The following is a 15,417-nucleotide window of genomic DNA, read 5'->3' on the forward strand; positions in this document are numbered from 1 at the left end:
AATGTTTGATCAATTACAAACTTAATTGATACTACTAATTTCTACGATTGATTTTTGTTTCAAATAAAAAATTTGTTGAACCAATTAAATTATAAATTGAAGTTTTTTGTCCCAAAAATGACGATATTAGCTCCGTTCAAAAATGTTTACTGGAAGCAGTTCGTTTATACGTTTAAAGCCAGCAAAAAAGAGTTTTTTACTGGAAATTTTATACATGTAGGAGCTATACCTCATTTGACATCTACAGTATTTGTGTCACGGTTGCCACACGTGCCAAAAATTATCCAGCAAAAATTTTAAGAAAAATTTACCAAAAATCTACCTAATTAAAACAATTTATTTTGAAGTTGTTTATTTGAAGTTGTTTTGTGGTAAAAAAAATATTGTGTTATTGGAAAGAAAAGTTTTATATTGAATTTATATAAAGTTTTGTTAACATTTTATTTCTACAAAAAAAAGTTGATTTCTATAGAAAATTTTGTCAAAATTTTATTTCTACAGAAAATTTTGTCAAGATTTTATTTCTATAGAAAATTTTGTCAAAATTTTATTTTTATAGAAAATTTTGTCAAAATTTTATTTCTATAGAAAATTTTGTCAAAATTTTATTTCTATAGAAAATTTTGTCAAAATTTTATTTCTATAGAAAATTTTGTCAAAATTTTATTTCTATAGAAAATTTTGTCAAAATTTTATTTCTGTAGAAAATTTTGTCAAAAATTTATTTCTATAGAAAATTTTGTCAAAATTTTATTTTTATAGATTTTTTTTAATTTTATTTCTATAGAAAATTTTGTCAAAATTTTATTTTCAAAGAAAATTTTGTCACAAATGTTATTTCTATAGAAAATTTTGTCGATATTGTATTTCTATAAAAAATTTTGTCAAAATTTTATTTTTATAGAAAATTTTGTCAAAATTTTATTTTTATATATTTAATATATATTTAAATTTTTGTCAAAATTTTATTTCTATAGAAAATTTTGTCACAATGTTACTTTTTTAAGAAAATTTTGTCAAAATTTTATTTCTATAGAAAATTTTGTCAAAATTTTATTTCAAATTTTGGAAAATCGTAAAAATGGTTTTATGACCATTTTTAAAATAGAAGTGACGATTTCTTCGGAAAAAATTGAGGATTTTTCTTGAAATTTTATTGGCAGCCCTGACCAGTGGTGCCAACTGTTTCGGGACGAAAATCGTCAATTTTTAAAATATTTTTCGTCAAAATCGTCAATTCGTCCCAAAAAATGCGTCTAAAAATCGTCACCCATAAAACAGCTGAAAAAAAGATTTAGCAATAAATTAAAAATTTTATTCGAACAAAAACAAGAAAAGGCTTTAATTCATTTTAGTTCCATAAAAAATGCCGTTTAAAACTCCAACTAAGTCATCTAGTTTCCAGTTTTTTTAAACGAAGATTAATTAAATTAAACTTTTAATTAATTTAAAGTAATATTTCTGATTGTGACTTCATGTACTACATTAACAACATTTTCTTGACAGACAATTTTCCTATTCTTCAAGCGAATTTAAATCCTTGTTACTCGCTCGTGTAAAAATTTTTATTATTATTTCTATTATCGGTAATGAATAAAGGGAATTTAACTAAACTGGCTTCATAGCAATCATAATTATTTAGTTTTATATAGTTTTTTAGACAAAAGAATACCATGCAATGTTTAAGTTTCAAAGGAATTCCGCATTTTAGGTTTATGTATATTGATTGCTTTGAAATTTCTGTCTATGTTGGAGACGGTTGGGAGCAAGCTACATATAAATTGTCATATTCTGAGATTAAAAAAGCTTGTTTACATTACAACTGATGAAAATCATCAGTTTATAACTAATCACTTTGAAAAATCGTCAAATCGCCATAAAAAACGTTAAAAAGAAACACTTGTGGCGAGCATTTTAAAAAATCGTCAACTCATAACTACGTTGTTTAAAATCGTCGTCAAATCGTCAGAGGCCAAATTTACCATCAAAAATCGTCAGAGTTGGCACCGCTGGCCCTGACTATGAGCCGATCACAAATTTCTAAACATAAAAGTACTATCTTGATGAAAAGTCTCATAATAAAGATTTTTGGTATTTTAAAGTGACTGTAGTATTGTACTGATAAGACCGAGAGCATGGTCTTCCAGGTCTGCTTATCTTCAAATGATAAAACCTATTTAAATATGCAAAAAAAAAAAACATTACTTGCCTTGTATTCAATGCTCCAATTTTATTTACATAAGAGATCCGTTCTCTTCCTCTGTAGGAGAGTTGTAATTTGTATTGCTTCTGAAAAAGAGTAATTAACATATTGAGTGTTAAATTATGTACTTGACATTATTACTTGCAGAGAACATAAATGTGCACAAACAAATAAAAAAATAAATAATAACATACGTTTTAGAAAAATATTTGAAATATTTTGTCCATGAACGTATAGCCAGCCTAAAGTCGCCTCAACCCACCCACATTTACAGGAATGTATTTTAATTTCGCATTAAAACTGGTTTAGAGAAAATGAAATAGCGACAACTATGGTGAGAGCTAACATAATGCTCTATATGAAATACCCTTCTACAGTGCCTACTCCAGGCCAAATCATAGACACCCTAAAATACTCTCGCACTGTTAATTTTGTTGATCGCATATATTTACCAGAGATGGCAAATTAAATAATGAGGGTACACTAAACCTAAATACATATCATAACGAAAATAGTACGTTAAGTAAATTTGATAAATGCATCAGAAATAGAGATGTCATTTGAGATTGAGTCGACTGTGAGAAAAACATATCTCACAGTCGACACGGGACGATTATAAATAACTGTAGGCAAGCTATAAATAATTGTAAGCAAATTGTAATTGAGACCTCTTACTGCTCTAGACATAAATAGTTCGATTTCTCTAAGAGTATTTGAATTTTACGTTGCCGTTTTCAAAACTTTTAGATTTACTTGGGCTATTACATTTTCCTATTGCATCATTAATGATGTTTTCCTTTCTGGAAAAAAGTAATTTGCCTTCATTTTGTCTGTACCGAATGCGCATTTTTAAAATGTTACCATCAACCTAAAAAATGGTATAATTTCAGCGGACAGAAAAGAAGTCAAAGGAGCAAACAGGGCAATTGCAGCATTCTCGTCGGCAGTGCTGGAAATGCCCGCAATTTGCTTCATTGCGTGGCACTATTATCACAAAAGAATTCGAAGCCTTTTCTCGTCGGCAGTGCTGGAAATGCCCGCAATTTGCTTCATTGCGTGGCACTATTATCACAACAGAATTCGAAGCCTTTTCGAACTTTTGCCTGTTTTTTTTTTTCAGAAAAGAACCTAAAAAGCAAATTTTCCGGGCAAAATGCAAAAACAGTGCGCATTTTTTACAATAAATGAAAACACCATAGGTTTCTGCGCTATTTGAATATTTTTTCAGATTCACCCATTTCAAATGTTATGTTTCCATCGAGATCAGAAAGCCATATGTTGGGATCAGAAAATGAAGCCGCCGAGTCGTGACGCCGCCCATTTTTTGCCAGTCGACGCCGGCAAAATGCAAAAACAGTGAGCATTTTTTACAATAAATGAAAACACCCTACGTTTCTGGGCTATTTGAAAGTTTTCAGATTCACCCATTTCAAATGTTATGTTTCCATCGAGATGAGAAAGCCATATGTTGGGATCAGAAAATGAAGCCGCCGAGTCGTGACGCCGCCCATTTTTTTGCCAGTCGACGCCGCCGCCGAATATGTCGGCTCATCTCGACTCAGATTTAGCTGTCAATAAATCAAAAATATTGACTTACATCAGAAAAATGTATTAATAATTGTTGTATTTTTTGCCAAAATTATGAACCTTCCACCCACAATCAATCAGTATAATATCTAATTTGTAATAATTTAACTAAGAAAATTTGAATGAAATGTCAATTTTATTTTAAGATTTGTTGTAAAACTAATCTCATTACCATTCAGATAACTTCAAATTGATTTTATAATGGATAATTGTCCGCCGCCGAATAGACAAATTTATATCGGCATCGCCGGAAGCAAACTATTTGTGTCAGCCGCCGCCATCAAAAATGGGTCGGCTTCATTCTTTGGTTGGTATTGCCCATTGACTGAATGGAAAATCAGTTGGCATTTAGTAATTTTCAAATCTAAATCTTACAGTTTGGGTTCTTCAAAAAGGATAGGATTATTTCGGGAAAATGAAAACTCCAATTTATTAATAAAAAAAATCCTAACAAGTATATACGGCCGTAAGTTCGGCCAGGCCGAATCTTATGTACCCTCCACCATGGATTGCGTAGAAACTTCTACGAAAGACTGTCATCCACAAATATCAGCCCACTCGGATGAAATTTGCTCCTCCAAGAGGCTCCAAAACCAAATCTCGGGATCAGTTTGTATGGGGCTATATATGATTATGGACTGATATGGATTTGATTTTGGCATGGTTGTTAAATATCACATACTACCACCACATACCAAATTTCAACGAGATCAGATGAATTTTGCTTCTCCAAAAGGCACCGGAGGTCAAATCTGGCGATCGGTTTATATGGGAGCTATATATAATTATGGACTGATAGGAACCAATTCCTGCATGGTTGTTGGATACCATATACTAACATCACGTACCAAATTTCAACCGAATGGGAAGAATTTTGCTCTTCCAAGGTGCTCCGGAGGTCAAATTTGAGGATCGGTTTATATGGGGCCTATATATAATTATGGACCGATATCGACCAATTTTTGCATGGGTGTTTGAGGCCATATATTAACATCACGTACCCAATTTCAACTGAATCAGATGGATTTTGGTCTTCCAAGAGGCTCCGGAGGTCAAATCTGGTGATCGGTTTATATGGGGGCTATATATAATTATGGAACGATATGGACTAATTTTTGCATGGTCATTAGAGACTATATACTAACATCATGTACCAAATTTCAGCCGGATCGGATGAAATTTGTTTCTCTTAGAGGCTCTGCAAGCCAAATCGGGGGATCGGTTTATATGGGGGCTATATATAATTATGGACCTATGTGCACCAATTTTTGCATGGCTGTTAGAGACCATATACTAACATCATGTACCAAATTTCAGCCGGATCGGATGACATTTGCTTCTCTTAGAGGCTCCGCAAGCCAAATCGGGGGATCGGTTTATATGGGGGCTATATATGATTATTGACCTATGTGGACCAATTTTTGCATGGTTTTTATAGACCATATACTAACACCATGTACCAAATTTCAGCCGGATCGGATGAAATTTGCTTCTCTTAGAAGCCTCGCAAGCCAAATCTGAGGGTCCGTTTATATGGGGGCTATACGTAAAAGTGGACCGATATGGTCCATTTGCAATACCATCCGACCTACATCAATAACAACTACTTGTGCCAAGTTTCAAGTCGATAGCTTGTTTCGTTCGGAAGTTAGCGTGATTTCAACAGACGGACGGACGGACGGACGGACATGATAAGATCGACTCAGAATTTCACCACGAACCAGAATATATATACTTTATGGGGTCTTAGAGCAATGTTTCGATGTGTTACAAACGGAATGAGAAAGTTAATATACCCCCATCCTATGGTGGAGGGTATAAAAAGACACAAATTTAACTAATTGGGATTATTTTTTGGTTCCCGAAAAATGCTGGGATTCTAAATAAAACATCCGAGATTACAGGATTCCGGATATCCCGAATGACATACCTACCAGAAAATAAAACGAAAAATTACTTTAGAATCAAAGGAACAAATTGTAACAAATACCTATCGTATTTGTTACAATTTGTTTTATAAATTATTCCAAATATGTCTCAAAATTTTCCAAGTATTTTTTCATATATACTCCGATCATATAATATCACATAAAAAATGTACCTCAATTCAAACTTTTCCATCTCTGATATCTACACACACACTCACTCCCCTACGCACCAAACAGAAGAGAGCTAATAGCGATTGTTTGAGTAAAGTAAGTGGAAATAGATTTTGCTTAAAATCATTAAAGAAAATAGTATGAACACAACAGGCGAATTTGTGAGATCGTAGAAGAAAAATCGGGCGTGTACTATGAGTGCAGAAATTTATTTTCACCGATTTCCCCAGTAAATGTAATAAATTTTAAAATGAGCCAAAAAGAAGAGTCTTTGTATATAGAATATAAAACAATAACAAAATGAAAATTGTAGAAAAATAAAAAAATATCAAAACAAGAGTGGTGCGATGGGTGACAATGTGTGTGAATGGATAGATTAAAAAGAAAAAAAAGTTTACAATGAATAATAACAACACCAACAAAAACGTGACAAATAAAATTGAGTGAGGAGCGATTAAAATTATCAGAATTCAAAGCCCTCAAACAAAATCGAAAAATAAAAAAAGCTATTTATTACCTGATATATAATAATACACAAAGAAAATAATCCATTCTAATTAAAGTGCGAAAATAGAACCTTTCATAACTGGTTGTTCAAAAAATATTTGTCGACGATAAAAGCGGGAGCAGAAGGAGTTTCATCTATAAACGGTTAGTCTCGATGACTTTCAACAAAAAATTTACGTTTCTTTAATATTCATAGTAGTTGATTATAATCCAAAAAAGTAAAATTTATATCTACCTTATTAGTTATAAATATTAATTTTTATTTATGATTAAGGGTTTGAGTTTTCAATGTATGCGAACAGTTCGGTTACTACATTTAACAATTTTTGAATTTGCAAATTTTAAGAGAATTTTTGTTTGTTATTCTATTTTTATTTATCCAAAAAAACATATATTTGCATACGTAAATAAATAACTCTATACATAAATATATTTAAATAGCAAAAATTCACATATAAATGTGGACACATGTTTCTGTTTATGCGTTTATCTGAATAACAAAACTATGATCAGTGTTGCCATATTTATTAGATTAGCAGCCGGCACAATTAATTGGGTTGGTAAACTAACTTTGCTTTTTTTTTTATTTTGTGGTGAATCCTTCTAACTTTTGCTCGATATGGCCAACTTAAGCTCCTTCGGAGCATAGACAAATTAGAAGAGTTACAGCCTATTTCTGCTATCCGAATTCTAGTCTTCGTTCGCATACAAAACGAAAAGCAGCTGATTTTGGTTTCTCTAAGGGGTATCTAAACGAAAATCGAAACGAAAGTCAATGCGAACAAAATCATTTTTAAAATGTATGGGCCTTTTTCAGGAAATTGAAATAATTGAGATCAGGTAATGCTAGCATTTGACAGTAACGTAAGCCATGCGAACGAACGAAAGGAAGTTAGAGAAACCCAAATCTAGACGAAAGTGAGTGACTGCCGTTCGTTCGCAATTGCTTTTCTTCGGATATCAGAATTAGGCTGTTATTCTCAATTATCTTTTCGGAGTCAGAGGAAAAATGAGTGGCAACCCCCAGAAAAAAGACAACGACATTTTTATACCAACTACCATAGAATGGTGACGGGGGTATAATAAGTTTCCGACTTCCGACTAGGTTAGGTTAGGTTAGGTTAGGTAAGGTGGCAGCCCGATGTATCAGGCTAACTTAGACTATTCAATCCATTGTGATACCACATTGGTGAACTTCTCTCTTATCACTGAGTGCTGCCCGATTCCATGTTAAGCTCAATGACAAGGGACCTCCTTTTTATAGCCGAGTCCGAACGGCGTTCCACATTGCAGTTAAACCACTTAGAGAAGCTTTGAAACCTCAGAAATGTCGCCAGCATTACTGAGGTGGGATAATCCACCGCTGAAAAATTTTTTGGTGTTCGGTCGAAGCAGGAAACGAACCCACGACCTTGTGTATGCAAGGCGGGCATGCTAACCATTGCACTACGGTGGCTCCCAACTTCCGACTATATAAAGTATATATATTCTTGATCAGGGAGAAATTTTAAGACGATATAAGCATGCCCGTCATGCTCGTCTGTCTGTCTGTTGTAACCACGCTACAGCCTTCAATAATGGGGCTATCGTCCTGAAGATTCGTCTTTTGTTTGCAGGCAGGTCTACTTCGAAGATGGGCTATATCGGTCCAAGTTTTGATATAGTCCCCATATAAACCGACCTATCGACTATCCGATTTACCTGAAATTGGAAATATAGAGGTGTTTTGGGATCATAAACATGTGTGTCAAAACTGGTGAGTACCGGTCCATGTTTTGATATAGCCCCCATATAGACCGATCTCTCGATTTTACTTCTTGGGCTTCTAGAATCCGTAGTTTCTACCCAATTTGCCTGAAATTAGAATTGTAGAGGTATTCTAGGAAAATAAAGAGATGTGCCGAAAATGGTGATTATCGGTCCATGTTTTGATATAGCCCCCATATAGACCGATTTTACTTCTTGGGCTTCTAGAATCCGTAGTTTCTACCCAATTTGTCCATAATTATATATATCCCCCATATAAACCGATCCCCCGATTTGGCTTGCGGAGCCTCTAAGAGAACAAATTTCATCCGATCCGGCTGAAATTTGGTACATGGTGTAAGTATATGGTATTTTACAACTATGCCAAAATTGGTCCACATCGGTTAATAATTATATATAGACCCTATAAACCGATCCCCCGATTTGGCTTGCGGAGCCTCTAAGAGAAGCAAATTTCATCCGATCCGGCTGAAATTTGATACATGGTGTTAGTATATGGTCTCTAATGACCATGCAAAAAATGGTCCACATCAGTCCATAATTATATATAGCCCCCATATAAACCGATCACCAGATTTGACCTCCGGATCCTCTTGGAAGATCAAAATACATCTGATTCAGTTGAAATTTGGAACGTTATGTTAGTATATAGTATCCAACAACCATGCAGGACTTGGTTCATATCAGTCCATAATTATATATAGCCCCCATATAAACCGATCCCCAGATTTGATCTCCCGTGCCTTTTGGAGAAGCAAAATTCATCCGATCTGGTTGAAATTTGGTACGTGATGGTTAGGTTAGGCTCACTTACACTATTCAGTCCATTGTGATACCACATTGGTGAACTTCTCTCTTATCACTGAGTGCTGCCCGATTCCATGTTAAGCTCAATGACAAGGGACCTCCTTTTTATAGCCGAGTCCGAACGGCGTTCCACATTGCAGTGAAACCACTTAGAGAAGCTTTGAAACACTCAGAAATATCACCAGCATGGAATAATCCACCGCTGAAAAACTTTTTGGTGTTCGGTCGAAGCAGGAATCGAACCCACGACCTTGTGTATGCAAGGCGGGCATGCTAACCATTGCACTACGGTGGCACGGTGGTACGTGATGGTAACATATTTAACAGCCATGCCAAAAGTGGTCCATATCAGTCCATTATCATATATAGCCCCCATATAAACCGATCCTGAGATTTGGTTTTGGAACTTCTTGGAGGAGCAAATTTCATCCGAGTCAGTTGAAATTTGGTACATTGTGCTAGTATGTGGCCGTTAACAACCATGCCTAACTAGGTCCATATCGGTCTATAGTTATATATATAGCCCTCAGATAAATCGATCCCCAATCACCCGAAAATTGTTACATATCAAGTTCATAATTGTATATAGCCCCCATATAAGCCACCCCCATATTTCAATTCTGGCTCTCTACCACGTATGGACTAACTCACAATTTAGAAAACGATGTTAAGAAGTTTTAAGATACCACAACCCAAGTAATTCGATTGTGGATGACAGTCTTTAGTACAAGTTTCGATGCAATCCATGGTGGAGGGTACATAAGATTCGGCCTGGGCGAACTTACGGCCGTATATACTTGTTTTTTTTTTTTTCTTTACTTAATGACGTGAACTAAAAATGAGAAATGAAATGCACAATTTTACTACACAGAAAAAAATATCACCAACATATTCCCAATTAAAAAGTTGACTGAAGTTGAAAACTTTTTTAATTAAAAAATTAATTGATACTATTAACCTTTTACTCAAACTAGCGACATTAAGTCAATTAAGTCAATGATTGAAATTTTTTAAATTTTCAATTAAAAAATTTATTGATACAATAAATAAAAAAATGTATTGATACAATAGATAAAATCCAGGGAAGCTGAGGAAGCAAACGTGGATAACACCAAGCCTTTTGGAACTATCCGTTCCGAGTTAAAAACGTGGGCAAAGCGAGCATATGAAGTTCTGGAGAACAGTGAAATAGTCGGAAGAACCACGAAAATCATATGAAGAGATCCCGATGACGGTAAAATAAGAGAACAACTGAAGGAGAGTAGGAGTACGATCAGTAGGGCTATTGGAATTATAACGGGACACTTGGACCTCAGGGCACACTTGCGCCGTATAGCTGTAATAAATGATAATTTATGCAGGGCATGTGGAGAGGACGAAGAGACACTTGAACATTATTTGTGTCACTGGCCAGCATTTACAAAATATAGGTCCCAACATATAGGAGTCGAAAACATTTCAAATTTAAACCGATTGCGAAGGGAGTAAAATGGAATCAATTAGGGATTCCAAAAATTTTTATTTTGATTTGAAATGTATGAAAAAAGTTATGACATTTTCTTTTCTTGTAAAATATGTGCACTTTTTTCACATTTTGCCCGGAATATGACCTTTTTGGGTTCATTTGTACAAAAAAGGCAGCACTTTGAAAAAAATCTGAAATCTTGTATTTTTTTTAAATTCAATTAAATTTTTAATTGAAAACTAATAACGCAAAGTCTGGCATCACTGATCCGTTCTCTTCATGCATTTGTACTACCGATATCAAGCTAATTGACATTTCTTCATAGAACAAAATATATACATATTCGTGCACATATATTTGTAAGAATGTATGGTCATTCATATACATAAATGGTTTTACTAAATTACGTATTTATTATTGTTTGTTGTTGTTGTTTTTTTTGCCTCATGACCACTTTAGAATATAATTTTCATTCTCAGTTAACAACATCAAATCCAATGTTAATATAACCGCGCTATTCTCCATCTCAACACTCCTTCATTATGAAAACGTTGAGTCTATGCAGCTCATTATCAAATGAGATAACATTTTATAGTTTACACAAGTTGCAAGTTTGGTTGACGCAATTGAAATAATACAAACAACAAAAACCTTTATTATTTTTTTGTTATTTCTTGGTGGATTGACAAATTCTTTTGATCGGTTTTATTTTTTGTCCCAAATATGTTAACATTAGTTTGACAATTTTATTTTTATAAGAGAAGAGGACTGTTTTACTTATAGTGAAAAGAGTCAATATCAAAATAATATACAAAAAAAAAACTTTGGATTTTTAAAATTAATTATCTCAAATAGGAATATCTACTGTCTTGTTTTTTGGGTTTCTGGAAATTTCTACAAGTTAAAAATGTTCCATTTTCAACATCAACCAAGGTATAAATTTTCCGTGGCAGTTTGTCGACCGACTGTCTTCTACACTGAAAAAAGCAGTGAATCCACCAAGAAGAAACATTTTGGTAAATTTTAGAAAATTTAGCTTATTTTTAGAAAATTTTAACTAAACAGTATTAAAAGTGCAAATGTCTCGCCGACTTCACAAAAATAAGTAAATATTTTTCGACAAATTCAAGAAAATTTATTTCATTTGTTAAAAACAATTTTGTAGTTTGAAAGAAAAATTGCAAGAATGTCTTTAGTGCCATACGAAGTTCAAGATGGGTGTTTTTTAAGTAAAATTTACAAATTTAAAGAAATAATGAACTATTTTTTGAGAAGTACGAATTTAGTAAATCGTTATGCCTCATTTGTGAATAATTTGTACCCGTTTTATAGTTCATTTAACTAACGTACACTCAGAGAAGTGTGAACCCATTAGCGAGTTATTTTTAACTAACCAGTGTTAATATTGAACTTCGTATGTCGCTAAAGATGCATGTACCCATAGTAAGTTCAACATTTTCCTATACGTTAGTAGTTTGTTTTAACTTTTGTCAAGTTCAAATTTAACTGTTCAGAAGTAAAAAATTAACTAAATAATACATTTTTTAAAAACGAAAAAATAATGTTCCGGATTTCCTAGACAACCTGGTGACTTGGAGCAAGGATACATCAAGGGGGAGGGATCCCCATTTCTACATGTCATATTATATTTAGTACACAAACCACTTACTCTTCTGTAGTACAAATCCTTTAGAATCATTTATTAGATTTTATTTTTTATCATTTTATAAAATTTTACCTTTTGTCCGGACGGAGGATCGAACCGCGTACCATCAGTTTTCTAACTAAACACACTATCCACTGGGCCACTTAGCTCTTATACTCATCAACAACCAAATGTGACTTTGTTTATTCTTTTCTTGCTTGGTTGCATCTATTCATTAACACACACAGCCAAGGGTGTCTATTTTTAGAAACACCACAAGAGCACATGTTTCGGAGACGAACTATTGTCTAGAAATAGATTCACTCAACGGTAGTTAGAATTGACATTCATCGTTAGTTTATTTATACTAAAAACGGAAATTTCGTGTCCAAATAGACTTCGTAATATTGCACAGTAAAAGTTCAGTAACGCTGAGAAACTTCTTCGTACGTTCGAGAAAATACGTATTCCCTATTATTATATTTGTTTCAGTCCATTTACGAACTCATTGGGAGTTCTTAACCATTTTGCTGGTAATGGCCGTAAGTTCAATTTACTTCCACTGAGTTAATTTAGTTCATCAATAGTTAAATTTAACTAACTGTGAGTAAAATTTTGAACTACTCAATCGTGTCTGTTCTGGTACACACATGTACAATTTTCGTGTGGTGTCACACTTAAAAGGTGTTCTGGCCAACACTATACACCGTCATAGACCTGAAAAATGTACACGAACATTTCTTTTGTGTAGGCTTAGTGTACAGCCATCGTATGCAAAGTTAGAAGTTTTTATAACTAATAAATAACAGAATCTGAATCTTTAATATGTTTTTTTATAAATATTTGCAAATTTTATTGAGAAAGTCACTTATATATGGCAGAAACCACGATTTTAAAAATCCATCTAAAATTTGAACCGAAATTTCCTCTGATTGGTGTATAAATTTTGGGGTTGTTTTAATCAGCTGATTTTCAGTGTGTTCGAAAGTATAATGTTGCCACAATTTTTAAAAGTTAAAAAAAAAGTTTTAAGCAAAATTATCTTTGATTTTTGTGAATACTAGCCGCTTTCCTAAACAAATCAAAGGTCTTTTTGAAAATATAAGGTAATTAAATTATAACTTTTACAAAATCAATGGGCTAAGAAAAGTGAATTTTACCAAATTTATTGCATGAAAAATATGGCATCTTCAATTCTGCCAAATGTTCTTGGTGCACAAATCACTGAACAATTAAAAAAAACTAACGCCGCCAATATCTTTCTGCACATGGAGGCCGCCACGATAGAAAATTTGTTTGAAATATTATTGTAAATATTTAAGCTATACAAATGAGAAAAAACCTTAACAGAATAGTTAATTATGCTCACTATAATTAAATTTCCTTTAATGTATGGATGTTAAAAACTGTTTAACCAAAACCAAAATAAAAACTTCTCCGCCGTCAAAAACAAAAAAGAGAACGACCCGGCGATCGTTTGTTCATGAGTAACATTGAGGAGGGATAGAAAAAAACAAATCAAAACAGATTTGAAGCATCACGCAATTGTCGCCTTCTTATTTGTTCTTGATAAATTGCTCTTGTCCTTACATTATTCACTGCTAACAAAAATCCGGCAGGCATTTTATGGCTTTGAATTACGCACTTACTTTTAATTTTTTATGTTTATACCGGCAAAATATGTTTTGTTTATAATTTCTGTCTGCAAATAATATGGCTTGCAGAAAAAATCAGCTGTCACATTTTTCGATTAAAAGTCCGAAAAAAGTGTTCACACGTGTGACTCAGAACAACTAACTTTGTGTGTGGTGTGTAGAAAGTGTATAGTGTGGTGCACAATGCGGTGTGAGCCAGAACAGGCATGAATGTTATGGAATTTACTTGTAGTTACGACGTTAAATTTTCTGAGTGTACGCAAAAAAATATTAGAGTAAAGGAAACTTTCTTCAAAAATAATAAATCCATGAACTTGTAACTTATTAATTATTTTCTAGAAATAGATCCATTATTTCATTTATATAGTTATGATTAAATTTATATTTATTAAATTGTTAGAATTAATCATTCAGTTTGTTATGTTTTTATGTGCACCTAGATAATTGATCATTAGTGTCGTCTTATTGGATCATCACTAACAGTCTCTCTCGCTCTCTTTTATATAATAACTCAATTTTTCGAAATACTCAATTTGATCTCATTTATTTTGTAACAACAACATCACTCTTATTTGTATCACTACCGTTAGGCTAAGCTCTAAACTCTTTTAAATAGGAAAACACTTGAGAAATATTGTCATTCTGTTCTTGGCGTTTGGACAATAAAGATCATTCAAGAAAAATACTTTTTTGTCATGACTGGGGGATGCCGGCGGTAATATGTTAATTTATAAAATATAGAGATATAAACTATTATTACTCGGAAAGTAGAGCAGATTGGACGAATACGTCTGTCTTGCCCTCTTTTCCTGAATTTGACGTTTACATCTGTTCTGCTGGGGCTATAAAAGTTAAAAATCATTACAACAAGATCTGAACAAGAATCTCATGCACTTCCTCTACAAACTAAAATAAAGTTACGTTGCTTTTAGTGAAATATAGAGTTCATTTTTTTGCGTGTATGAAACCTAATCTATTTGCAATGAAAATGTCACAAACTCATTTTTCATTGAGTGCATTATTAAAGATATATCTTTGTCTCTTTATTAGTATATTCAAAGTTAGTCTACGACCAATTTTTCAATTTCTTTAATTTAAACGCTAACAAATTTGGTCCACTTTACGCATATTGAAGAAGAAGTGTTCTTCAAAGATTGTGGAGAAAAAATGTTAATAGGTCCAATCATACACATGGGTCAATTGTGCAATGGATGTGATGGTACATTCGTAGCAATCACAATAATTTCTAAAAGAAGTTGATTAAAGATTGAATAACAAAGATTAATTTAAATTAGATAAACCAAGCAGGCAGAAAAAGTCAACAGAAGGCCTGCTTTCTTTTAGTAGTAGTTCTTTTAGTACTGGATACAAAATGTGTATGAGCTATCCAGAACATCGTTACACTGGTGTTCTATTCACAACATCTCATCAGTGTACACAGAGAGAATGAAGACACAAGAGAACGAAACTGTAAAGCGAAACTGCGTCAGCAGGTGACAGTCATGAGGAAAATTTCTCTAATATCATGCAGTCTTTGACGGTGCTTCTCTCAAATATCATACAATTTGCGTCGGCGTCACCCAGTTCAGTTCTCTGCCGGCTTTACGAAGCGTAAGGAAAATAGGATTTAGAACCTTCTTTGTAGTAACAAATGTTCTTTTCTATAAATGTTTTCATTCCAT

General features: G+C 33.2%; 1 protein-coding gene across 1 annotated transcript in view; it reads left to right on the top strand.

Annotated features, from left to right (window-relative positions):
• Positions 1-6,038: 6,038 nt before the first annotated feature.
• The window catches only part of pes (peste), a 47,390-nt gene continuing 38,011 nt past the window's right edge, over positions 6,039-15,417 (top strand). Inside the window, exon 1 of the mRNA XM_075297437.1 lies at positions 6,039-6,540. The gene's annotated coding sequence lies outside the window, so the exon portion shown is untranslated. The remainder of the gene's footprint in view (positions 6,541-15,417) is intronic.

The sequence above is a fragment of the Haematobia irritans genome, chromosome 2, assembly GCF_050003625.1.
Source record: "Haematobia irritans isolate KBUSLIRL chromosome 2, ASM5000362v1, whole genome shotgun sequence".
Taxonomy (NCBI): domain Eukaryota; kingdom Metazoa; phylum Arthropoda; class Insecta; order Diptera; family Muscidae; genus Haematobia; species Haematobia irritans.